A 27,993-nucleotide genomic window follows, 5' to 3' on the forward strand; every position below is an offset into this window, starting at 1 on the left:
TGTGTCCAGAATCAGATGCCGAGGGGGCCCAGAGTCTACTTCCAACGTCCAGTGGGGCTTAGTACGTGCCCGACCTAGGGTTTCCCGAGGTCGGGCCTGCTCCGCTTCCGATTGGTCACGCTGTGATTCGGGACGGCGTGCGTGCCCCACCGCTTTCTGGGGCAAGAAGCAGCGAAGTGGCGGGCTCCCACAGTACAGGCACAATCCCCTTGGCGCCCGGTTCCGCTCCTGGGCTGTCAGGCGAGATCTGGCCGCTCCCAACTCCATGGGCTCTTCCGCAGCGGTTACAAAACGGGGCGACCCTGGGTGCTGGTGGTGCAGGAAGTGGGGGCACAGATGTCGACGGCGGGTCCCGGGGTGCGACGGGACGGTCGCCCGTTGCAGACGGGCATCGAGGCGGAGACAAAGGGCACCAAGTTGTCAAGGGTCCGCGGGCGCCCACGCGGGCCAGCTCGTCTTGCAATTCCTCTGAGAGTCCCTCCTGGAACGCGCCCACCAGCGCTGCATCATTCCAGTCAGAGTCCTGGCACAAAAGACGAAATTCGGCGATGTACTCCTGCAGGGGCGTTTCCTTGACGGAGTTCCTTAAGGCGCCTGGTTGCCGTCAGCATTCGAACGGGTCCTCATACATGGTGCGAGGTGCTGCCAAAACGCTGTTGGTCCGCCAGCAGGGGCTGTCCTGGAGCAAGAGGGCATGGCCCATCGAGCAGCCGAGCCGGAAAGAAGGTTAATCACGAAGGCCACCTTAGCCCGGTCGTCTGGGAAATCCTCTGGCCTCATAGCCATGTAGAGCTGGCACTGTCCCAAGAAGGTCGGGAACATCTCAGGCTGCCCAGAAAACTTATCCGGCACGGTTATCGGGCACTTGCGACGAGGAGGAGGAGTGGGAGGATGGGGGGGGGCTGCAGGCACATTCCTGGCAGCAAGTTGGCCTGCCAAGTGAGCCACTTGCTGCTGGAGCTGTTGATTAGCTGCTTGTAGCTGCTGTAACTGCTGCTGTACCTGCTGCTGATCCATCTTTGGTAGAAGATGTTTTAGTCAGGTCTTGGACAAAATGTTCTGTTTCCCTTCCCCCAATACTCCCAGCAAAGAGTCCGTCAGAGGCCTTCCTTTTTTTTCCCTTTTATTTACATAGATACATGTCCTGGCCACGTCTACCCACGGGCCTGCCAAGTTTCTGGAGATAACGAGGAAATTATAGATAAGGCCAGAATTACTCACGAATATATTCTTCCTCCATTGAAATAGTTAGCTCGCCAATTCATTAGCTCGCGCCAACTCATTACTTTGTCCAAGACAAAAACCAGGAAGTCCGCCTCCTATTTATAGTCTCTGCAGATGTCACTGCATGACAATTATGACTTGGCTTTGTCCCAACTCTTCCGCTGCTGCGCACGGCGATTACGTCTACGTGACCTTGCATCGCTCCAAAACTGTTCTTGGGGCGTTGCCAAATCAGAAGGAGGCTCCATGGAATCAGGCTGTGCGGCCCTCCCCTCCCTTTGAGTGGGTGCCAGGGAGGGAAAGGGCTCAAGAGAAGCAGGGCTGGCCAGGTCTTCTCCCTCACTTTCTGAATCATCCGAGTCCAGGAGTCCGGGTCCAGGAACCTGGGTCACAACACAGACCGTGAAACCTGCAGAGGTGGTAGAGTGGCTATTTTTTACAAAAAGCCATTGAATCTAAAAAATATTCAAGTTGCACATAAAATTTCTCTTCCTGGAACTATTGTATGCGGTCTGTCCCTTAACACCACACTTCGATTCTTACTATGCTACAGAGCCCCTGACTACGACATCGCTCATGCAAACATGTTAACCACATTGCGAACATGGGCTACCTCTTGCCCATATCCTCTTATCTTCCTGGGTGACCTAAATCTACCGTCCATTAACTGGATAACAAATGAATATACAACTGAACCTATCCATACTACAATATACAACGCTGTTACAAACCTAGGTCTTGAACAGCTAGTAACTAACAATACAAGACTCAACAACTGCATTACCTGACTCTGTGGTCTCTTCTCAAAATCCCCAAATCTTTAACCAAAATCTATCTACTATTGACCTCACCCCATTCCTAAGAGGTCTATAAGGGGCGTGCATAAGAGCACAAACGTGCCTACCGTTCCTTGTCCTATTGTTCCTCTTCATTATATCCAATTAATACAGTTATTACATACTTATGCTCATATATATGCTTATATGTTATATAGTTATTTCATGTTAATGTTTATATACACTGTTATGACAAAAATAAATAAAAATAAAATAATAGTTCTTTTGACAACAGACGTTCTATTTAAACAATGGGGGAAAAAGTTATATCTAAATTTAAATGGAAAGGGTTAGGGTTAGGATTGAATATACATGAATAATATAAAGTGTTACAACATGCAAAGGAAAGAGAAAGGTTGAGTTTTCGGGTTTTGAAATTGTATTCTATTGCTTGTTGTTTGTTCTGGATGGATGGTTGAAGAATGGATGTTTTTTGAGAAACAAGAGATTTTCACAGATAGAAGATCATGACCTGAGGTTTGGATGGCATGAGTATTTATAGTAAGATAAAGTTAACATAAATGTGGGCTTTAACAATCGTTTCATTAGATAGGCCATATTGCCACATATTGAGAATATGGAATAGTATAAAGCCAGGTTGTGCAGAAACACACCTTTATGGATCTCAATTCAAGAAGCATATCATAGAAGAGAACTGGCAGACAAAGATAGATCGGTGACATAGCAGGACTTACTGAAAAACTATTTATGAAACATTTGCTAGATCAATTCTTGAATACAGCTTGCCTGTCTGGAACCCATACCTCATTTCGGACATTAAAACAATTGAGCGTGTCCAGAAATATTTTACAAGAAGAGTTCTCCACTCCTCTTTATTTATTTATTTATTTATTTATTTATTTATTTATCAAACTTATATACCGCACCATCTCCCGTAGGACTCAGGGCGGTTCACAGGCATATTAAAAACAATATAAAAACAATATAATAAATAAACATTAAAACCCAGTTAAAACTAAATATTATCATAGCCTGATCACTAAAAAAGTAAAAACCAGTAAAACCCCCATTAAAATTTAAACTAAAACATTTTGTTCTTAGGCTAGTCCCGCACGCTGAAATAATAGAGTCTTCAGTTCACGTCTGAAGGTCCGGAGGTCGGGGAGTTGTCGTAATCCCGGAGGAAGCTCATTCCACAGGGCTGGTGCTGCCACAGAGAAGTACTTCCTCCCCCACAGTCTGATTATAACAAAATACCTTATGCGACCAGACTTGAAGAAAATTTAGAACTCCGCCACCTTCGACATGACCTGAGTTTAACTCATAGAATCATCTGTTACAATGTCCTTCCTGTTGAAGACTACTGCAGCTTCAATCGCAACAATACATGAGCACACAATAGATTTAAGCTTAATGTGAACAACTCCAATCTTGATTGTAGAAAATATGACTTCAGTAACAGAGTTGTTAATGCCTGGAATGCATTACCAGACTCTGTGGTCTCTTCCCAAAATCCCCAAAGCTTTAACCAAAAACTATCTACTATTGATCTCACCCCATTCCTAAGAGGTCTGTAAGGGGCGTGCATAAGAGCACCAGCGTGCCTACTGTTCCTGTCCTAATGTTCCCTTTGATTGTATCCAAATTTGTATGGTTATTACATACTTATACTTATATATTTGCTTATATATCGTATAGTTATTTCATGCTTATGCTTATATATACTGTTGTGACCAATAAATAAAATAAATAAATAAATAAAATATTAAAAGAAATTTAAAATTAGAACAAGAGAACAATTAATAGTGGAAGGATACAGTTTTCCCATTGATTGAAAGATTCAAAATGGGTAAAAAGTTTTATGGTATGGAGCAAAGTATGGTATGGTATTGAGCATTTACGGTATGGAGAATTTGAAATACAGTTGTGTACTGATGAAGAACATATAACTGTTAAATGTATAATTTGTAGAAATTTAAAATAGAGGAAGAACAAGTTAAAGAATGTATGATAAGATGGACTACGAATTGTGGTTACAATATAAAAATAAATTCAGTGGGTAAATATGTGGTTAAAAGGGTTAAAATTTACATTGTGTTATGAACTTAAAGAGAATGGTTATAAAATTCATGGGTACCTGAGAACAGAGAAATTATATGGAATGTATAAAGACATTTCAAATGTATTTTGGAAATATGAACATGAAGGGACATTTTTTTCATGCCCGGTAGACATATTAAAAAGTTTTTTTTTATTGGATCCCAACACATATTTTGATACAGAGGATTTTAAAAATCAATACTGAATTGAATCCAAAACTTTTTCTTTTAAGACTAATGGAAAAGTTAGAAAAAATCCATGGAATATTATTTCAATATATGATTACTGTGGTGTACTATATGTACAGGTATGGAAAAATTCAATACTACGCTTTATGGAGTAGTTGACAGATTTTGCTATAATTGATAAATTGACTTCTTTCATTTGAAAAACAACATTATCTACCTTTATCGAGGACTGGAAGCCTAATGTGGACTTTTTGCATAAAAAGAAAACAAATGTGATTTATGGTTTTGAGGATTAAAGAAGATAGATTGTAGAAAGAAAAGGTAACTTTAGAGAGAGAGGTTAAAATATATTTGTACTTATAATTGCTATGAAGAATTTCAGAAGCCATTTCTTTAAATCTTTCTTTCTTTTCTGTCTTTAATATTTTTCTTTTCTTCCACATTTTGCTCTGTTTCTTTTTTTCTTCCTCTCCTTATATTGCTTTTTATTAGTTTGCATTTTGTTGTTTAAAAGTTTCAGTAAAAATATATTTATTTATATGTTTTGAAAAGGTGGAGCACAATGTGACAGAAATCATTTCATTTAGGAGATTTGTTACTTACAAATTATTTGCTGTTTTTATGTAAAGTTTATATATCACCTGTGGTCTATGCCTTTTTGTCCTTTTTAATTGTGAATCATTGTCCTTTTTAATTGTGATTTTAAATTGTTATAAGATATTACTCTGAATGCTAATGAGTGACTCACAGATCAAGAGACATTTTTTGTAACTGTAAATTAAAATCTGGGACAGAAAAGAAGGGATGACATGCAATAGGTTGGAGAAAGAGCTTCCAAGTGGAATTGTGTCCCAACAATTTGAATTACAATATTTAATTATATCAGCAATCTTCCAGCTACAACTGATTGTAACTGCATGAACTGAGGCATATTTCAAGAAAAAAAGTCACTTAATCATCTTTCTTCAAATATATTTCCATATTACCCATTGCTTCTTCTAGTCCCTCCCCATTTAAGAAAATGTTAAAGAAGAACAAAGGAATGGAAGCATGATGTCTTTTGATAGATAATGTCTCAGGTTTTTAGCCACATACAGTAACTATCTAATTGATTTTTTTTTATTTTATTTCTACTTGTTGGAGCTAGATTGGATAGATTTTTGCACTGATTTCCTGACATTTCCAAGCTTTCTTTTGAAATAAAAATGTTTCAATATATTCAAAAATATTTTTTAAAGGTGTATTTCTTCTTTGTCTCTGTTTCTATTTTTAGGTCGCCCATGGAGTTTTGCATTTATTCTTCTCAACAGGTGAAATGAGGTTCCATTTATTCAAGTCTCAGAGTCTCTGTGCTTCCTGTAACAAGAAAACCAATGGCTGACAAAGTTTCCTTTGATTTGGCTTAGCTGGGTTTTCTATAAACACCGAAAAGTACTTCGTAAAGCATCTCTTCTATAACTTCAAACCCAACTATTTTCACTTCCCAGATCTGACTGTCTCCAAAGCCCAGTATTTCTGGAAAGTTTTTATTTATGATGTCCTCTTTAGATATTTAATTAATTTTGCACTAGTGTTTCCAATGTTCTCAGTCCATAGAATCATCCTTGGTTTGGCCCAGGAGTCTAGAATACATATTCATACTCTTCTTAGAAGCCAGAAAGCTTACCATATTTAACAAGAACTATCTCTGACAGTAATTGGAGATTTGTATCAAGGCACATAAATGAGAACATACTCTAGTGGCCCTCTGCATCCTGCAATCACCAACATCAGAGAGCAAATTTTAACATAATGCCTCTGTGGAGATGAATTTTCAATAAACAAACAAGCAGAAGAAAGCCTCGCTTTTGTCATGTGCTATTCCCACTGAAGAAAAATTAATATTCTGTTTTATATGCTTCTTGCAGCCTCACCAGCCTCATTATTTACAGTAGCCCTTTCTCTTTCTCTTTCTTGTCTCATGTGCAGAAATGATCATCTTATTGCCGACAGTGGGATTAATCCTTCTCTGCCGTGGTGCCAGCTCCTTATGCAAATTACAACCATCATTAAATGTGCAAGGCTGCTACGAGTGAGAGATCTAAAATAACCTCTCCAGGCTCCTTACAAAATAAAACAAGTTGCCTCTTTTTATTGAACTGTTCTAGTGACAGGTCCAAATCATTATGTCTTTTTTTTTTTTTTTTTTTTTGGGAGGACATTCAACTGGAACAAAGACTGGCATTTAACCAAAATGATCTAGAGGCAAATGATCCCATGCTCTCTGTGAACCATTTGAATCTTTGCCTCTCTACATATGTGCATTAATAAGAAGGATTAGAAGTAATCATCACAGCTTTCCTTCTTCAAGGTGCAGGTCCTAATTGCCCCATGCATTGTGGAAAACATTAACTCTTTGGGTATAGAACACAGTGTACATAACAGACATTGAAGAGTAGTACAATCCTATACACATTTAGTTAGAAGTCAGTTCAGCAGAGCATTTTTCCAAGTCCCTAATCCCTCAAACACAACCCCTGACCAATTCTGTGGCATAAGAATGACACCAACAGAATGGCCATTCTTCTTGATGTAGGCTTTGAAATCAAGATAAACCAACCAGAAATAAAGTTTATTTTATTTTATTTTATTTTGTCACAAGCATCAATATAAAACAAGAAGACATCATATAAGCAAAAATATTTGCAACCAAATAAAAACAGAATGTAACACTTACCACACTAAACAAGAAGAAAACCTTCTACGCACCAGTTCCAGTCGTGCTTTTTATAATTTTGTAAACAATAAACTAAAAGAAACAAGAACCATTCCACCACTAAAAGAATCTAACGGTAAAGAATGTACTGACGAAACAATTAAAGCAAACCTCTTTAATACATTCTTCGGCTCAGTCTTTGTAAACAGTGATGGCTCATATCCAACATTCCTCAATCGTATCAAAAATGTTAACAACGACTCAACACATATAGACTCCACAGAAGAAAACAACGACCTAACACACGTGGACTTTACAGAAGATAATATTGAAAAAGCCCTTCGCAACCTGAAACCATCATTATCTATTGGACCAGATGGCCTATGTGCATACTTTTAAAAAAAACTTTCAATTAATATAGCTGAACCCCTAAGCATTATCTTTAATAAAGCCTTCAAAACTAGTTCCCTTCCAAAACTCTGGTCTCTAGCCACAGTCATCCCTATCTTTAAAAAAGAAGATCCATGCCTTGTTGAAAATTACAGACCTATCTCTCTATGTTGTGTCTCATGCAAAGTAATGGAATCCATCATAAACCAATCCATTACACTCCATCTCGAAACAAACAATCTTCTCTCTAATAAACAATTTGGTTTCAGAAAAAAATATCTTGTAATCTACAACTTCTCCACTGCAAAAACATATGGACTACAAACCTTGATCAAGGAAAAGCAATAGATGCAATCTGCATAGACTTCTGCAAAGCTTTTGATTCAGTAGTACATGATAAACTACTCCTCAAACTAAAATCCTACAGCATTTCGGGACCTCTTCACAATTGGATAAATGCCTTCCTGTCATACAGACAACAAGTGGTCAAAAATGGCAACGCTATATCTAATCCTGTTCCTGTCAAAAGTGGCGTTCCCCAAAGTAGTACTCTTGGACCAACACTCTTCATACTATACATAAATGATCTCTGTGACCTCATCTCAAGTTATTGTGTTCTCTTTGCTGAAGATGTCAAACTATTTAATACCACTAATAATACTTCTACCCTTCAAGAAGACCTCAACTTAATTTCCGATTGGTCTAAAACTTGGCAACTCCAATTCTCAACCAGCAAATGCTCAGTCTTACATATTGGAAAAAAGAACCCTAACATCAAGTACAAACTTGATGGACATTACCTAACTGATGACCCCCACCCTGTCAAAGATCTCGTATCAAATGACCTTAATGCCAAAGCTCACTGCAACTACATAGCGAAAAAAGCCCTAAAAGTTGTAAACCTAATTTTACGCAGCTTCTTTTCTAAAAACTCTACACTACTAACTAGAGCATACAAAACATTTGCCAGATCTATTCTTGAATACAGCTCATCCGTCTGGAACCCATACCACATCTCTGACATAAATACAATAGAAAGAGTCCAGAAATATTTTACTAGAAGAGTTCTTCACTCCTCCGAAAACAACAAAATACCTTATACCAACAGACTTGAAATCCTGGGATTAGAAAACTTACAACTCCGTCGACTTCGACATGACCTGTGTTTAACACACAAAATCATCTATTGCAATATCCTTCCTATAAAAGACTACTTCAGCTTCAATCGCAATATTACAAGAGCAAAAAATAGATTCAAGCTAAATGTCAACCACTTCAAACTTGATTGCAGAAAATATGACTTCTGTAACAGAGTTGTTAATGCTTGGAACTCATTACCTGACTCCATAGTCTCTACTCAAAATCCCAAAATCTTCAACCAAAAACTGTCTACTATTGACCTCACCCCATTCCTAAGAGGGCTATAAGGGGCGTGCATAAGAGCACAAAAGTGCCTACCATTCCTTTCCTATTGTTCCCTTCATCATATCAAATTGATATAGTTAATGCATATTTTTTTACATATATGTATATATTTTCTTCAAAATATGTTGTTTTATCTACGACAATTGTTTGTGTATACTGTTGTGATAAAAAGAAATTTTAAAAAAAATCCCTGTAGAAATATCTGGCCCTGACATCCAGTCTGATTTTTTTTTTTCCCTCTCTGGAGAATTCTAGGATCCTATGATCATCAGCAGATATATATGATTCATATGGAGGCAAGGCTTGTTTCCTTCATTCTTGCTAATGTTGGATATGCCTTTTTTTGGAGGGTCCTATCTATCTTTCATGGCACACTAGTTGGTTCTCTTAAAAACGGATTCTTCTCTATCAGGCATTCCTCAGTCAAGTCCCATCTGCTCAGCTCTTCACAGAGGTGAAACAGAGAAGAACGACCCAACAGAAAGATGAAAGGGTTTTTAAATGTTTGTTGCTTTTGTGGGCACATGGTAGCCTTCTCAAAATTCTTAGTCTATTTTTGAATTCTCCAAAAATGAATTGGTCAATAGTTGATAAAAATCATCTTTTTCTAATTTTAAAGACAGTTTGCCTAATCAGTAGAGAGTTTGTTTGTTTATTAAACAAATTCATATGGCTGTCAACTCATCCATGTTGACTCCAGGTGGGTTACAACCAGGGGTGAAATCCAGCAGGTTCTGACAGGTTCTGGAGAACAGGTAGCGGAAATTTTGAGCAGTTCAGAGAACTGGTAGCAGAAATTTTGAATACTTCAGAGAACTGGCAAATACCACCTCTAGTTGGCTCCAGAGTGGGGTGGATATTTTGCAATATCCTTCCCCCAGGAGTGAGGAGGGAATGGGGATTTTGCAGTATCCTTCCCCTCCCATGCCCACCAAGCCACACCACACCCACCAAGCCACGCCCACAGAACCAGTAGTAAAAAAAAATTGGATTTCACCACTGGTTACAACATTAAAAATCCACAATCTAAACCATCCTCCCCCTTGAAACAACAACAAACACAATAAAACCAGCCACTTGATCAGGTCCAGATCAATCTAGGGATCCTAGGCCTGCTCACAGAATTACATGTTCAGGGCCTTCTGAAAAGTATCAAGATGAGAGCCAGTCTCATATCCAGGGGAATGAGGTTCCATAGGAAGGAAGACACCACAGTTTTCCTTGGTCCCTCTAGACATATTTTCCTAATAGATGGGACCTGCAACATGCCCTGTCTTCCTGCTGTAATGGTCCTTGAAGTAGTCTGGCCCCACTGCAGGTTAGTTATATTTAGGTTTGATTATTATGTGGGCTTGAATTTTTATGGTAACCCTGCTTCATTGATTTCAGGGGAACATTACTGTATCAAATCTGTTTGAGCCATCAAATTTACTTTGAAATTGGTTTTATAAAATAACAATCTATAATGGGGAATGTGCACTTGGAAGCAGGTCAGTTGGCAATTCTCTTTTATTTATAAGTCTTCAGTATTTGACAGTAGCTTTCATCTCAGGCCTAATATCCAAGGTTTGGCAAAAAAAAAAAAACCCTTCTGATAACAGTGCCAAAGTCATTTTTAAGACCTTGATCTTCAGATTATGAAACATGATGGTGCTGCACAAAAAGCATTGATCCTGTCAAACCTTTGTGACCCAGTTCTTCACATCTTCCAACACTTTGTGAACTAGAAAAAGTTCCTCATTGCGTAGGCATGCACAACAACAGAGAAACACTTTCCATTTTTCTAAAGTAAGGAAATATAAACATCTTAGTAGTTGGATTCACACTCTATGCTAAGACACAAGGTTAATTGAATAAAGGACAATGGCTGAGTGCACATGTAACACCAAGGTACAAACCACAAGCGGTGTGTTCACACACTTCGTTAAATAATAAGGCTTTCTTGTGGCTCATTGTGATACTCTAGCTCAGCTCTTTATGAATCAGGATTTTATTTTCCTTTTATAGGACTTGTTGGTAGCAATCCATTTCCTTTCAAGAAAGAAAAGTGATGTCAGTAAGTCACCCTGTCTTTTCACTAGCATAGGTCATTTTTGAACTCTATACTTTTATCACTCAGTATGCTAAAATAATGGGGTGCCAGGATTATTGATATTTGTGAGACTCTTTTCATTTGCATCTCAAAATTCCCAGGTGGTCTTTCAAGGTGGAACAAAAATGTAAACATTCTTGCAGTTTCCTGGGACCCACCAAACATTCCCTGAGAGTCTTGTAAGGAATAGTAATATCAAGATCTTTGAGGGACAAATGCCATTATTCGTGGGCTGCCCTATTAAATGTGTGCTTTGTGGGGCTGCTTGAATTAATGTAGCATAATATGTCCCATGCTTTATAAAAAGGAAATCCTTTTGAATTTATGTGCATTTGCTCCCAGGTAAATAAGAACATAGCAACTCGCTTGAAGTATCTTGGCAGGTTTTAAACATTTTCAGTGTGCTCGGAGAAACGTAAGATGGCTTTTATGGGGTAGATTTGGGGGGGAGGGGGCATTGCTGTTGGTGAACTGCTATGTGGCATTAATCAATCAAAAGTACAACACCCATCTCATGTCCCCATTTGCACAACTTCATATTGCCTCCTGTATTTTTTCCTCTTTTTGCAAATTAGCTATATAAATCTGAACCACCAGGGAATGAACAAGTATCAAAGTGAAGACCTAATCTACTATTAATAAATTCCCTGGGCCTCACTTAAAGTGAGTGTTTGGTGTAAAGTTAATACTTTGAAAATGACTGTTTCACCATGGGTAATTTATACTAAATGTGGTATTAATCTACCCCTAAAATGTATTTCATGAAGGTTTTGGAAAGTGGATATTATCCCCCTTAGTTTTCACTTAGGAAGCTTCAAGTGTCACTCAGGGAAGATTTTAACTTTCCAGAATGTATGTTTATATCACGATACGTAATTTCTCTCTTGGATTGACAAATGGGGAGATTTGCCTGCTGAAAACATGCCATTTTATGGGCCATCTTGAACTTAGCAAATTTGATTAAGCTTATAAATTGGAGAGTGTTACAGTCTACCTATCTGAAAGAGTATGGCACTCCTTTTACTTTTGTCTTATTTGCAGGAATTATATGGTCTCTAATAGCACACCAACTCTGGTTTAAATCATATGAACTAAATTAACATTTATGCAGAAATCCAAACTTGGAAACAGAAAGGCTTTTATTGGGAAATTGTGGCAAAGGGGGGAAACTGCAATATAGGTAGATGATTGTTCACAAAATTTTTGGAGTTGTAACTTAAGGATCACTGGCAAAAAATGCAACTTATGTACCATATTAATTTTGCTCTGGGAAATTGATTAGATTTTGTAGAAGTTCATGTTCTCTTGAGTTGGTTTGGAAATTACCAGGAGGTCCACACAACTGATTTTGTGGGTACTTTGATGGCTAATATAGATACATTCTCCATCAGCGGTGGGTTTCTATCGGTTTGCCCTGGTTCAGGGGAACCGGTAGTCGTGGTGGGAGGCTCCACTCACCCACCCGGACATCATCATGGACGGTCTGCGCATGCACGCTCAAGCTCATAATTCCAAACCGGTAGCAAAGGTAAGTGGAACCCACTATTGTTCTCCATCCATTGTGCAATGGCTAGAAAAACTAAATATTTTCTTTTTCTACGTTCAAACATACACTTTACTACTAGTAACCCTGACTGGAAGCCAATTTAGAAATATGCCTTAGTTGATATTAAATTTTCCTTTTCACTATTGTTAACTCACTTAAACATAGACACACAAGTGTGTCTGTGTTCATTTATGAAAGTTTTACCTTTCAAGATCTTTCTATTTTCTTCTCTTTATTTTACTTAATTGTTTGTCTTCTGGCATATGAAAATTTAAAAAAAATAAATGTATAAAAATTGAACTCCTAAAGGAATAGAGACTCTTGTCAGTCTGTTGCAGCCAACAGAAATGAATCCTGTAGCCCCATTAAGAATAACCAATTTATTAGGGCATGAGCTTTTCATGGGCTACTGCCACTTCATCAGGAATGTGGAATTTTATGCTGAGTGAGGCACAAAAATACACACCAACAAATCAACAAGGTCAGCTTGATACAAAGAGTAATCGGCTATAGGACAAAGCTGAAAGAGAAAACAAAAGAATTCCACTTGTCATCCAAAGCTTCTTAGCTGCAACCATTCAAATAATACTGTCACAGAGATGCTAAGCTTTTACTTGGTTACTGAAACTACTAGCTGTAAAATAGTTAAGTTAAACTCAGCTTCTGGTTTCTACATAGATCAGGGGTGTCAAACTCGCGTCGTCACAGCAGTGTCATGCTAAAACGGGTGGGGCCAGCACGTGATGCATCCGGCCCATGGGCTGCGAGTTTGACGCCCCTGACATAGATAAATCCATGCAGTTTTCTTGGCAAAAATATGGAAAGGTTGCTCTTAGTTTCTTCCAGGATGTTTGTCAACTTTCTAATTTAGTTTATATTCCCTTACTTTCCTCGGGTTGCATGGGGTCTCCTCTCATAACCTGATCTTTTAAGCCTCACTGATCTTTCTTACTGCTTCCAGAAAACAGAATAAGAATTGGAAGTGACCTTGGAGGTCTTCTAGTCCAACCCCCTGCTTAGGCAGGAAACCCTACACTACTTCAGACAAATGGTTGTCCAATAGCTTCTTAAAAACTTCCAGTGTTGGAGCATTCACAATTTCTGGAGGCAAGTTGTTCCACTGATTAATTGTTCTAACTGTCAGGAAATTTCTCCTTAGTTCTAGGTTGCTTCTCTCCTTGATTAGTTTCCACCCATTGCTTTTTGTCCTTCTCTCAGGTGCTTTGGAGAATAGCTTGATTCCCACTTCAGCAGCCCCTGAAATATTGGAACACTGCCATCATGTCATCCCTAGTCCTTCTTTTAATTAAACTAGACATACCCAGTTCCTGCAGCCATTCTTCCATGTGTTTCAGCCTCCAGTCCCCTAATCATCTTTGTTGCTCTTCTCTGCACTCTTTCTAGAGTCTGAACATCTTTTTTAACATCATGGAAACCAAAACTGGATGCAGTATTCCAAGTGTGGCCTTACCAAGGCATTATAAAGTGGTATTAACACTTCACGTGATCTTGATTCCATCCCTGTGTTTATGCAGCCTGGAACTGTGTTGGCTTTTTTGGCAGCTGCTGCACACTGCTGGCTCATATTTAAATGGTTGTCCACTAGGATTCCAAGATCCCTCTCATAGTTACTACTATTGAGCGAGTACCACATATATTCTACCTGTGCATTTTGTTTTTCTTGCCTAAATGTAGAACCTTACTTTTTTCACCATTGGGCCTCTGGTGGCTCAGCAGACTAAGTCTGTCTGTTATTAACACAGCTGCTTGCAATTACTGCAAGTTCAAGCCCCACCAGACCCAAGGTTGACTCAGCCTTCCATCCTTTATAAGGTAGGTAAAATGAAGACCCAGATTGTTGGGGGCAATAAAAGTTGACTTTGTATATAATATACAAATGGATGAAGACTATTGTTTGGCATAGTGTAAGCCACCCTGAGTCTTCAGAGAAGGGCGGGATATAAATGCAAATAAAAAAAATTGAATTTCACTTTATTCAAGTTCAAGTCTGTCAAGATCCTTCTGTATCTTAAGCCTACCTTCCGAAGTGTTGGCTATTCCTGCTAGCTTGATGTTGTCTGCCAATTTGATGAGTTCCCCATCTATCCCCTAGTCCAAATCATTGATGAAGATATTGAAGAGTACTGGGCCTAAAATAGAATCTTGGGGTACCCCACTGCATACTTTGCTTCATGTAGATGCAGTTCCATTGAGGACTACACATTGAGTGTGATTGGTCAATTAGTTATGAATCCAACTGGTGGTGATGCTGTCTAACCCACATTTTTCTATTTTTTCTAGTAGTAGGTCATGGTCTACTTTATCAAATGCCTTACTGAAGTCCAAGTAAATTATATCGACAGCATTTTTCTGGTCCACTAATTTTGTCACTTTGTCAAAGAATACAATAAGATTAGTCTGGCATGATCTGTTTTTGACAAATCCATGCTGGCTTTTGGTTATTACTTTTTTTCCTTCTAGATGTTCGCTGATTCGTTGCTTGATTATCTTTTCTAGAATCTTCCCTGGTATTGAGGTCAGGCTGATAGGTCTGTAGTTTCCAGGATCTATTTTTTTCCTTTTTTGAAGATGGGAATTACATCAGTTCTTTTCCAGTCTTCTGGCAATTCCCCAGTGCTCCAGGATTTTTGAAAGATATAGTTCAGTGTTTCTGAGATCTCGTCTGCCAATTCCTTCAGAACCTTGGGGTGTAATCCATCCAGTCCTGGTGATTTGAACTCGTCTAAGGGAGACAGATGCTCAGTTACCATTTTCTTCCCTATTTTAACTTGTGTTCCTAATCTGTTTTTTGCGGTGCTGTTTTTGATAGGTTGGACTGTTTTTTTCCCCTTTGGGTAAAGACAGTTGCAAAAAACGAGTTAAGTAGTTCTGCTTTCTCCCTGTTTCCTGTCACCTTCTTGCCACTTTCTCCTAGCAATGGACCAATTGTTTCCTTGACTTTTTTCTTGTTTTTAACATGTTGGAAGAAGATTTTTTTTGTTATTTTTTACTTTTGTTGCAAGCCTTTGTTCATTGTGAACCTTAGCTTTCCTCACTTCATCTTTGCAGGCTCGGGCTATTTGCTGATATGCTGCCTTAGTTACGTGCCCCTCTTGCCAGGATCCCAAGACCAGAAATCAGCTGTGAAACTCAATGCTCCAACTTCAGTCAAACTCAGCAGAAGTCTCCCAGGCCCCAAAAAAGATTAAATGAGAATCTCTATAACAAGCTCAATGAAGTTACACAGAGCAAGCTATTGCCTTCTGTAAGTGTAAGTGGTTAGTCTAATATCCACAGCAGTTTAATCCCACTGCTGGTGCTTTATATCTTTCCTGCATGTCAAGAAACTCCTTGCCCTGATCTTCATGATCTTGCAGCTGAGTAGTGTTTGGTTATTGATGCTCACACCTCAGTCAAAACCTGTGACTCACTAACGTTTTATTTTTATTGTATAGTATTGTAATGTATTTTAAAAGTAGGAGTCCTCTTAAAAAAGAGAAGCTGTTTCTGTTGCTAGTAGGATCCAATGTCATCATGCACATCTTTATTGTTCGTATATCCACTTGCTTTCAGTATAATAAATGCCATCATTATCAGGTATCAACAATGGTTTACTGTCCTGCACACACAATAAACAAGTTGGAGTCTATATAAAAAGTAAGTTAGTAAGTAAATAAGTATGTAAGTAAGTAAGTAAGTAAGTAAACAAACAAATAAATAAATAAATAACTATCTGATAGCAAAACTTAAATATTCAAAAAATCATTATGGGGAAATATCTTCATTTCCCAGAATTTTCTGTCACTGACATTTAAAGTGAACCAAAGTACTCTAATGTAGAATTTGATGAGTAAATTAACTAGAACCTATGAAGAATTTCAAATCTGAATCATGGCCCAAAAAGAGTCAAGCATCTAAATGCTTGACCTGAATGAGAGAAATCCTAGCTGAAGTCTGTCTTTGGCTACAGAAGTTCACTTGGGAGGTTTGGGGAAAGTTACTTTCTAATAATAACAGTAACAGAGTTGGAAGGGACCTTGGAGGTCACCTAGCCCAACTCCTTGCTCACGCAGGAGACCTGTACTAGGGATTCGAACCACCAAACTACCGACCTTTCTGATCGACAAGCTCAGCATCTTAGCCACTGAGCCACCTATCCTCTCTCTTAACCCAATCCTCAAAGAACTGAAGCAAAGTGAGGAACAGAGGACACCACAGGGGTAAATTCCAGCAGGTTCTGACAGGTTCTGGGGAACCAGCAGAGGAAATTTTGAGTAGCTTCGAGAATCAGCAAATGCCACCTCTGGCTGGCCCCAGAGTGGGGAGGGAATGGAGATTTTGCAGTATCCTTCCCCCAGGAGTGGGGTGGGAATGGAGATTTTGCAGTATCATTCCCCTGCCATGCCCATCAAGCCACGCCCACCAAGCCACACAACACCCACAGAATCGGTAGTAAAAAAAATTTGGATTTTACCACTGGGACACCATATTTGCAACCTTGAGTTCACAAAGGAAAAGATGAGATATAAATCTAATAATTTTTTTAAAAAAAATTAATAACTCATTGGTGCAAGAATGTCTTCAACTGTTTTGTAACTTGCCACTTCCCTTAAGATAAGCATCCCTGCCTGGGCCTTTCCATTTTGGTTTGCTTTGCTTCCACTACTAATGAATCAACATATTTTGAAAAACAATTTCCACGATGTGCTTTAGCAAAACATTTAAAGTCATAAACCTGAAAATGGAGATAACGGATGAATAGATATTGTTCTGGACTGGGTTGAAACTATTTTTATGAGTACATCATACATAGCCTCTGCCTTTCAAATGGGTATTACAAGGGATATTAAGTGAGCTCTCTTCAGTGAGAGAATGCTCTTTGATCCAAAAAAAAAATTCATTAGTCAAATAGGAAGAGAAGCAAGTTTAGCCAGTTCCTTCTCTTAAATGCATATCCAGGAGGACTACAAAAGTCTTTGGACAACATGGAAGTTAGTCCAGTGGTGAAATCCAAATTTTTTTACTACCAGTTCTGTGGGCGTGGCTTGGTAGGCGTGGTGTGGTTTGGTGGGCGTGGCAGGGGAATGATACTGCAAAATCCCCTTTCCCTCCCCACTCCTGGGGGAAGGATATTGCAAAATCTCCATTCCCACCCCACTCTGGGGCCAGCTAGAGGTGGCATTTGCCGTTTCTCCTGCTCAAAATTTCTACAACCGGTTCTCCAGAACCTGTCAGAACCTGCTGGATTTCACCCCTGAGTTAGTCATGAGGGGTGAAGGAGGGACTGGAAATTAAGAAAAGTCTCCTCTTTTCCTATGCCAGTGAATATCGCCTCCTTGAATCAAATATTTTTCATCAGCAAAGGAACAATACTGGATACAACCTGATGTCTGAGAGAGGTAGGAAAGAAGAGTGTTATCCAATTGTATGCTGAAGCTAGTTAGAAAAAGTTTATATAACCATTGCATCAGTGGTTGGTTGCTCCTGGTTCAGTCCAGTTCTATAGAACCGGTAGTAAAACTGGCGGGAGGCTCTGCCCACCCACCATGATGTCATCATGGGTGATCTACGTATGTGCAGAAGAGCACGCGCTCCCGTTGTGAACTGGTAGTAAAGGTAAGCGGAACCTACCCCTGCATTGCATATTATCCTGGATTAAATGTCATTTCACCTATATTATGTCCCTTCATCATATTTCTGCTTAGTGGAGCCAGCTAAAAAATCTTGGCTGGCCCAGATTTTTCTAGACACAGGTAGCATTTTTTTATGAGATGCATTAGAACCCAAAACCTAGGTACAATTTTGACCAGTGGACCTTTTTTGGTTTTACAGATCAGTCCTGAATACTAAACAGTTGAATCGCTAACAACTCACCTACTTCCCAATCCTTGGTATTCACAGTTGAAAATCACCCCATCAAGTTTTGAAGATTCCTTCAATATTAGAACTGCTTGGTACAAGAAAACAGAAGCAATTTCAATTTTCAATCTGATTAAGGCTAATGGACTCATCATGATATCTTCTTTTCTCTCCAGGTTTTGTGCGGGGGGGGGGGGGAATCTTCATTATCCAGTCCTAGAAGTAGCAAATGATAGCTTTGTCCATTAGTTCATTCAACAGAAGAGGGTTTTCTGACCGGCCTTTACCAACCACCTAGTTTCTCACAAAAGGGCATTTGCCAGGTGAATGATGGGTATTCTGTGAAATATTCTCCTTGTCATCACTTTTGGTTCTTTTATCTCAGACTGAGACACCTTTTGACAGATAAGTTCAGTCACTGATGGAGGGAGGGGGGAGAGAAAAAAAGAGAGAGGCAGCCTTTCTCAAAGGCAAGCCCACACTGCTCCCGTGTGGTTTCAGCGGAGAAGCAACAGAAAGAAAGAGCAGCAAGAGAAAAAGAGAGAGAAGAGGAGCGAGAGCCTTAGGCAGCGGGATAAGGGTGGAGGAAAATATGGACCATCGATTCTACATCAAGGACACCTAACAGACCTTCCAGGTCCTTTACTCTCTGCAGCAATACTTGACAAAAATAAAAATAAAAAAAGACAGTACCGGCACAGATCTGCATCATGTCTTTGTCACAACAGAACTTCTCAATTAGCAATCAGCAAACACCTGGCAATTAATAAATGCAAAACTGCTATTACAGTGATATAAGCATTTTTTTTAAAAAAAACACAGATTAAAAATCTGGATAGCTGTCATTTTATGAAAAAAGCAGAGAAGATTAAAAGGCTTGCGGTGTGGGGAGGCATTCCATCCCTAACAGAAATGACCTTACAAAATTAGAAGCTGGATTTATTCAAAGTTGGGTGAGATTGGTATATCTCGCTCAATGCTGTTAGTCAACCTGACCATGGAGTCATCCTCACATCCTGCTTGCTGCAACTTGGCTAATGAGCAATTTCTAAATGGCACATCCTCATGATATTGCCTATCCCCAGCTCACAACAATTTAAAGGCATCTTTACTTCCAGTAGAGTTTTCCCATTTCTTCCAACGAAGTTTCTGACACAATCTGGCAGCCTTCATCAACGATATTGACATAAACAGAGATTGGGATTGGCACAGTTCCTATTGGCTGCTTGGGGCACACTCCCTCCCCTTCAGTCGCAGTGCATTCTTCTATAGGTTAGCTTCTGCTACAAAGAGACTGGGGGTTTTTTTTGCTTCTGCAAAGGTAATCTGTCTGTCTGCCTGCCAGCCTATGTTAAATGCCTGAGTGGCATTTTCCAAAATATTTTTCAGGTGTCCTAGAGACTCTTGTACAAAGGGTTTAATAAAATTCTCTTCTGAAAGAGTACAGGTAGAAAACTTTTTTACAGCTTTACTGTTCTCTTAAAAGCTTGCTGGTTTTGCATTTATGAGTGCTCCAGTAATGGGATTCAAAAAAATTTACTACTGGTTCTGTGGCCGTGGCTTGGTGGGCATGGCGGGGGAGGATACTGCAAAATCCCCATTTCCTCCCGATCAGCTGGGACTCAGGAGGCAGAGAATAGATGGGGGTGGGGCTAGTCAGAGGTGATATTTACTGGTTCTCCAAACTACTCAAAATTTCCGCTACCGGTTCTCCAGAACTGGTCAGAACCTGCTGAATACCACCTCTGGAGTGCTCTCTTCAGAGAAAGTTTAATCCTGTGCTTCACAAAATATTGATTTAAATCAGGAAAAAGAATCAGGCTCTGTCAAGTTTATGTTACTGGTTTTGTCACCAAATAATGCATTAAAGGGTAAGGTTTCATGTGGCTGTAAAGGTTTGTATTATTCTGAGAGTGTGACTTAAACTTGCAAATTCCTATTACATTTGCCTACTTATCAACACCAACTGTAGCTATTTGCCATCAACCCTGCTTGTTAGCTATCACTCCCTCCTACTTCACTATGCCACCTTCCTATATGCCCGTTAGCCTGACTGACAGTTCTCAAACATGGAGGACAGGCAGGAGTAATGTGGGAGACCACACTCTCAGTGCTTCTTGCAACCTTTCCTCCACACTTACGACCTGTCAGTCAAGTTATTTTTGAATAGCATCCTGACTCCCCCTGTACTCTCTTCCAGGTCTCACCCTTCCCTACCTTGAAAGACAGTGACTGACAGTGAAAGACCGTAAAAGAGAGTGACTGTACTTTTCTCACCAGAGATGACAAGTCAGTGGATAGGGCGGTGAAGCCAGGGAAATCCACCTATCACTTTTTTAAGCTATTCTATACTAAAGCAATAAGAACAGAACCAATCACCAGCCTTGTTACTGAACTGTTACTATATTTCTCCCTATAGAAAGACTGGAGGACATCATATTAACATGGCCATTGAAGAAAAGCCCAAAGACTATCTAGACTCAGGAACAAAGAGATGCCATGTTGAAGTGGAAGTTACTTATAACTGGTTGCTTGAAATCTATTATGGGCTTTTTTTTTTCCCCTTCCAATGACTCAAGGGAAGAAGTTGTGGCAGAGGAAGGATTTAAAATGGATTCAAATGGGACATTACATGACCAGATGAAAGCACAATTTTGAAAAACCATAAAAGGTCCTTTGGGTATTCTACGCTGCAGTATGCCACTGTATTATGTATTTAGAATAAGTGAATTTGAGCTGGAAATGTTTGCCCCTTTATGACACAAGCAATGTATTAAGTCTTAATAGTGTATGGACTTCCATGTTGTGGAAACACAACAGTGGTGGAATTCAAATTTTTTTACTACCTCTTCTGTGGGCATGACTTGGTGGACATGGTATGGTGTTGCTTGGTGGGCATGGCAGGGGAAGGATACTGCAAAATCCCCATTCCCACCCCACTCCTAGGGGAAGGCTGTTGCAAAATCTCCATTCTAGCCAGAGGTGGTATTTGCCGGTTCTCCGAACTACTCAAAATTTCCGCTACCGGTTCTCCAAAACCTGTCAGAACCTGCTGAATAACACCCCTGATCTGATGGCGCATCTCAAGGTGTAGAACAAAATACAAAGTTAATTCCCTATGTTTAAAGTCTGCCTACCCAACATGTCACAAATTTTGTATATACAAATTAAAACAAAGGCCACTTCTCACAGGATTGTTTTTGAATGTACTGAATGCTTTGTAGCCTGGTTTTGCCCATGGACATGTGATCTGCACATGATAAATTCAGCTCAAGATTTAATACGCTATGAAAGTGCTGTGCCATATGCAATTAGATTATTTCCCTTCCTTTGCATCATTCAAATGTACTGCATCAAGTTGTCTTTACCTCAAGTGGAAGGCTCGATGGGTACTTCTGGCTGCTCCTGAGGAGTTTTCCATTTTAATAACTAGTCACATTTCAGATTAGTTTACTGCCATCGTTTTTTGTTTTTTGTTGGGTTTTTTTTTGGTTTTTTTTTAATGGCCTGTTTTCAGAATCACAGAACTCAAAGATAGTTATCTGCTGCCAGGACTCCCATCCTGCTACGCCGTGCATTTACTGCCATCAGTCTGTCATGCTAAACAGGGATGGAGAGATGTGGGTTGGGATAAGGAGGGGTTAGCATGAGAGGAATTAAAACCCTAAGTATCTGACTGTCCCATGAGAGCTGCCAGCCATTCCAAGGTAACATTATGGAATGCAGAACCATCCAGCCCACAAAGACAGGGACTGTTTGTTGGCACCTCATTGGTAACCGAGTGGTGGGAAGGTGGGAACAAGGGAATGTTACAGACCCCTCACATCCTGAACATAAACTGTTTCAACTCCTACCCTCAAAGTGACACTACAGAGCACTGCACACCAGAACAATTAGACACAAGAACAGTTTTTTCCCGAACACCATCACTCTGCTAAACAAATAATTCCCTCAACACTGTCAAACTAGTTACTAAGTCTGCACTACTATTAATCTTCTTATCATTCCCATCACCCATCTCCTCCCACTTATGACTGTATGACTGTAACTTTGCTGCTTGTATCCTTATGATTTATATTGACTGTTTCCTAATATGATTAATTGCTTATTTGTGCCCTATGACTATCATTAAGTGTTGTACCTTATGATTCTTGACGAATGTATCTTTTCTTTTATGTACACTGAGAGTGTATACAACAAGACAAATTCCTTGTGTGTCCAATCACACTTGGCCAATAAAGAATTCTATTCTATTCTATTCTATTCTATTCTATTCTATTCTATTCTATTCTATTCTATTCTATTCTATTCTATTCTGTGTTAATCATATGCTTTGGGCATGAATATCATAGATCCAGCTTTGCTTCTTCTGTAATTACTTGGCTTTAGTAAAGTATACGAAACTATAATGGGTCCGAGAGTCTTTCTTTTCTAATTGATCAAGTTGGGATGGCTGACACCAGTATTCTAGAGTATGAGTATGGGAGGACTACAGAGATGGACATTATTTATTTATTTATTTATTGATTTATTGATTTATTGATTTATTTATTTGATTTGATTTGATTTGATTTGTGCCCTGCCTTTATTATCTTGACCCTGCTACTTGACTTCCATCCCTCAGATCCTTGAGTTTTTTGTCACATGTCCTCTACTTAATGCATCAGCTATGCCCTATACCTCACCTTTGCAGCACCTGTGCAGTTGTTCTATCATTGCTTAGTTGCAGTTTTGAACTTTTGGTTAAACAGGGAGATCCCATTTCATAGCAATAAATGTATCTGCTGAATATGTATCGTAATATGAGATATTTCACCCTATCTTTGAAAGCCATGGGAATCTGCTACTGTAGGGTGGAGTAGGGTGATGGTGTAACAATTAAAAAGGGCCAAACTAAGAATTTCTATCTTACCAGGCTAAGGTTTAATGGAAGCATGCAGCCATACTGATCATACAAACATTGGCAATTTTAACTTCTTTTATTAATGTTTATTTGTAAGTGTATGTGACTTAATGAGAAAGAAATATTCATTTTGTTGTGAAACTGAGTGCACCCAAGGAGAGATAAGGTCACAATGAAGAATTGATTAGTTGATCATTCTCTGTGCTAAACAATTGGCCTGGAAAAGTGAACACTGACTGTCAGAAACTTGCAAGCTCCATAAACTTGTGGACATCCTGATATCCTAATGGATATAGTCCAGGGGTCTCCAACCTTGGTCCCTTTAAGACTTGTGGACTTAAACTCCCAGAGTCCTCAGCCAGCAAAGCTGGCTGAGGAACTCTGAGAATTGAAGTCCACAAGTCTTAAAGGGACCAAGGTTGGAGACCCCTGATGTAGTCAATGCTAGCTGTGTTTTAATAGTAGAATGGGAGGGACTGGGCGTTGGAAAGGATGACTTTCTGGAAATCAAGAGGGATGTGGATTTCCTTCTAAGCAGGACTGGGCTATTCCTACAAAAGAAAGAAAGAAAAAAATACACCGTCTCCATTTCTAGTGTATGCTTGGGGAGAAAAACCTAGTTCTAATTCATCCACTTTGGGTCAATGCAGTGAGGGAATCCAATTTCTATATGTATTTTCAGTGCCACAGACAATCTTTTCACAAGTCAGACAGGAAAATAGATTCAAGAACAAGGCAGCAAGTTTGGAGTCTATTGAAGGCCATAAAATGGCCCATTCTTTCATTTATTAATACGTTTGTTAGCATCCACGTGATTAAGGCTCAGAGATCAAATGTGTCAGACCATCTCTGTCTCTTTCTGGGTTGATTTCCATGGGATTCTTTTCTTGCCTCCCTTGTTTGGATGGTAGACAAGGGAATGAACCCAAGGCTGCACCATTCAGGACAATCTGTCCCTTTGTTTTAGTTACATGTGAGGTGGTTCAAACAACTGCTTCTTCAATCTGGGTTAGCTAATTTATTGTGACAAAGTTTGAAAATCTCAGAACTAGAGGATAATAGATACCGACTTTTATAAGTTAAAATTGTTAGCAAGCAGAACTCAAAAGCCACTGAATGGCCTAGAAAGAAGCGTTATGGTGCATCAGGCAAATCCTCCCAAGTTCACATAATTATTGACCCGAGACATCACAATGGTTCCTCCATAGCCATGAAGGTCAAATTGTGTTAATCCCATTGCCACCGCAGATGATCTGGGATCAAGCAAAATAAGGCACATATTATACAAGACAGATGAAGCATGCTTATGGTTCAGGGCTCTGAAGTGCATTTTAGTCTCAGATTAAAGGGAGAAATTTTTTTTTTAAAGAATTTTGTTTTTCTTCAGAAGAGAGAAAGAGAATGCCAGCATATACATACAAACATAATTTGTCTTTTTTTCCCCCTTCAGCTCTGCACTGAAAAGGTGCAATTACTTCCAGAAAGTTTCCTGTAGAAACCCAGTGAATATGAATAGAAGCCGAGAAGGAACCATCTCCTGCAATCCCAAAGGAGACCTGTTTCCAATTGTCTTCCACACAGACGATCCTGTTCCTCCAATCTGGGTCCAACTGAGCTGCAGCTATGCTTCTATGTAATAGGCATTCATCATTTCAAGTGGAGTTCTCCATGAAGGAACTCAATAGAGCTAAAAGCATTAACCAACCAATTGCTTTGGGATTAGTCAACTGCACAGGTCATTGTGAATTCTTGCTGCATCAGTCCGTTCACAATGAGGATATTGTTGTCTCTCTCTCTCTTTTTTAGTGGCTTTATATCACTGATATTATTTGTTAATTCGTGGGATGCATTATTTAGGATATTTTACCTCCAATAGTGGGAAAGCTATATGGGGATTGAGACAATTAGGAAGATTTCAAGATAAACAAATGGCAGTTTATATTTCATTAAAGCACACACTCTTTGAATTATTCTAAAATATGTGTGTTAAATTTTGTGTGCCTAATCATTTTACTGTGTGAGTTGTGTTAATTAGTTTGTATTACACTTTTCTCTCTTTGTTAGGTATTTTGAAAACACACTTTAGATAGAAAGGCAGAAGAAAAAACTAACAGGGAACTAGCAAAACTCCAAATCCAACAAAAAATAAATAAACTTGAAATTATTGCACGTAGTACAAGCCACCTGTCCTCTAATGTTTAACCATTGGACTTAAGCATCCTAATCTTTATAGTATATAAGTTTGCAGCCTACTTCTTTTCCTTTGTAATGATACCCACCATTGCAAAAACAAATAGCTAATTCTTTCCACATGCTACTACCTGTTTGTTTAGCAAGATAAAAATGAATTATGTAGGACAATTAAGATCTTTCAGTCGTGATTCCAACTGAGTTTTTTTTTATTTATTTCCACAGGTGACAGCTTTTGAATAAGCTAGAATTTGCTGGAATGTAAAGGTCCTTTTTTAAAATTCTGGCTCATATTCTGTCTGAAAGATAGGTTTTGTCCTAATTGAAAGCATATAGCTGGACTTTCTTACATAGCTTTGCTACATATGAAATATATTTGCCATGGTGTGTATGGAGAGAGAGGGGGAGAGGGAGGGAGGGGGAGAGAGGGAGAGGGAGGGAATCCACATGGTAAACAGCAGAAGCTAGCATGAAGTTAAGCATCTTGCAAAAGTAGTTCAAATGTAGAGGCTACCTATCACTGCCAACTCTAGTATAGTACTCATCTTCAAAGTATACTTGAATCTGTTCTCATGAACAGTGTTGACCTATCTCTGATTGGATAAGGACAGGAAGATGCCATTAAGGTCCACCGCTGACATCCCTCTTCTGGGATTCCAATCAGAAGCAGACTAGGTTTCAGAGACTGGAAGCCAAATATAAATCTCTTAAATAAAAATTGAATATGTAATTGCAATTACTTCTATATATTTTCCAAGTAATATGAGAAAAACAGATAGTGGAATCTCTGGATGAATCCTTTGTAGAAGCAAATCAATGGAACAACTGCCAAGAGCAGAGAAGATGAAGGAGAGAGAAAGTATGTGAAGAAAGGAGTGAAGTGTGGAAGGAAAAAAAAGTAGAGATTGAAGGACAAAAACAGAATGGAAATGAAGCAACGGAGAACATTAGACGGTAGAAGATCTGTAGAGCGGAGGTATTCAGCGTGGCAGGAGATTCTAAAAGTATCTCAGAGAGACTTTATACAGAAAAAGATTCTTATAGCAGGTTTTGAGGATGAGACTGAAGAAGAAATTTGATAGTGATAGTGGAAAAATGTGTAACTGAACAAGACGTGTGTGGAAATTGGTGGAAAACCTCCAGATCAGTGCCAGTGTTAGAAAAGGAAGGGATGGTATTAAAAGAGAAAGTAGGAAAATTGTTCTCACCACCAGTGGAAAGGTCATTGGGAGGATGTTTCTAAATTCCTCTCCAAGCTTTGGTGTTCCTCTAAACACCAAAGCTTGGAGAAGAGATTTTGGTGGGAGATTCTAGAACCTGGCATTTGTTAGAAGCCCCCAGGCTTCCTCCAGCAAAGGGGTCTAATGATAGGGAGATAAGAAGATGGTTCCCTACTAACCATATGAGAGGCCAGGAGTGGGGGAAGAGACCCTGATCCCAACCTGTAGAACAATGGTGGCTTTCAAAATTTTTTACTACCGGTTCTGTGTGTGTGGCTTGGTGGGCATGGCTTGGCTTGGTGGGCATGGCTTGGTGGGCGTGGCAGGGGAAGGATACTACAAACTCTCCATTCCCTTCCCAATCCAGGGGAAGATTACTGCAAAATCCCCATTTCTTCCTGATCAGCTGGGACTCGGGAGGCAGAGAATAGATGGGGGTGGGGCCAGTCAGAATTTTTACTACCGGTTCTCCAAACTACTCAAAATTTTCACTACCAGTTCTCCAGAACTGGTCAGAACCTGCTGAAATCCACCTCTGCTGTAGAAGAATTCAAGCCAGACTTTGTGGAAGGAAAGCCAATGGGTTGAGAATTGGGGAAGATGTATATGGTGGAGTCTGCTTAGATGCTAGAGATATTTCACAGTATTGGCTACTAGAGTGGAATGGCCTATAGCAACTAATACCAAAAGATAGGCAGGACGCAGACTATCCAGCTCTTCTTTGATTTCTGAACAATCTGTTAAGTGTGCCTCCATAGCTCCTAAAAAGCTTTTTAATATTTTATTCAAACAGAATAATCTGTTATGAGTTGGGCAACTGTATAAAAGAATTGATTTAACAAATAAATGAATTGTGTCTCTACTCCAGAATTTCATGCTTGCTTATTAGAAAATGTATATAGTGTAAGATATGTATTAGATTAGGTTTACAGAAGAGGGGGAGGGAAAGACTGCCTATGTCCATGGTGAAAAAAGTATCAGTTATGCATGGATTGTATGTTTTTTTCAGAAGAGAAGAATTTGGAGATAAAGTATCACCTCTTAATTACTGTAAATGAACTTGCTGTTAAAGAGACAGCTATAAGGAATGGATCAAGCTGTTGGCATTGCTAGCAAGAACAGCCAAAATCTTTCCCTTGTATTGTAACAATGCCAAATTTTCTTCCTTTTGGTGGGGTGGGGTTTAATCATTTGGGTAAATAAAACAGATTTGAAAGTGAACCAGGGCATAGCATCACTTCATAAATAAATAAGTGACCCAGGTTGTATCAAAAATACACACATCGATATTTTAGACTATTGTTGCACAGAGCCTTTGAAAAGCTAAAATACCTTTACAAAACAAAATTCAGAACAATTGTGCT

The sequence above is a fragment of the Ahaetulla prasina genome, chromosome 1 (assembly GCF_028640845.1).
Source record: "Ahaetulla prasina isolate Xishuangbanna chromosome 1, ASM2864084v1, whole genome shotgun sequence".
NCBI classification, from domain to species: Eukaryota; Metazoa; Chordata; class Lepidosauria; order Squamata; family Colubridae; genus Ahaetulla; species Ahaetulla prasina.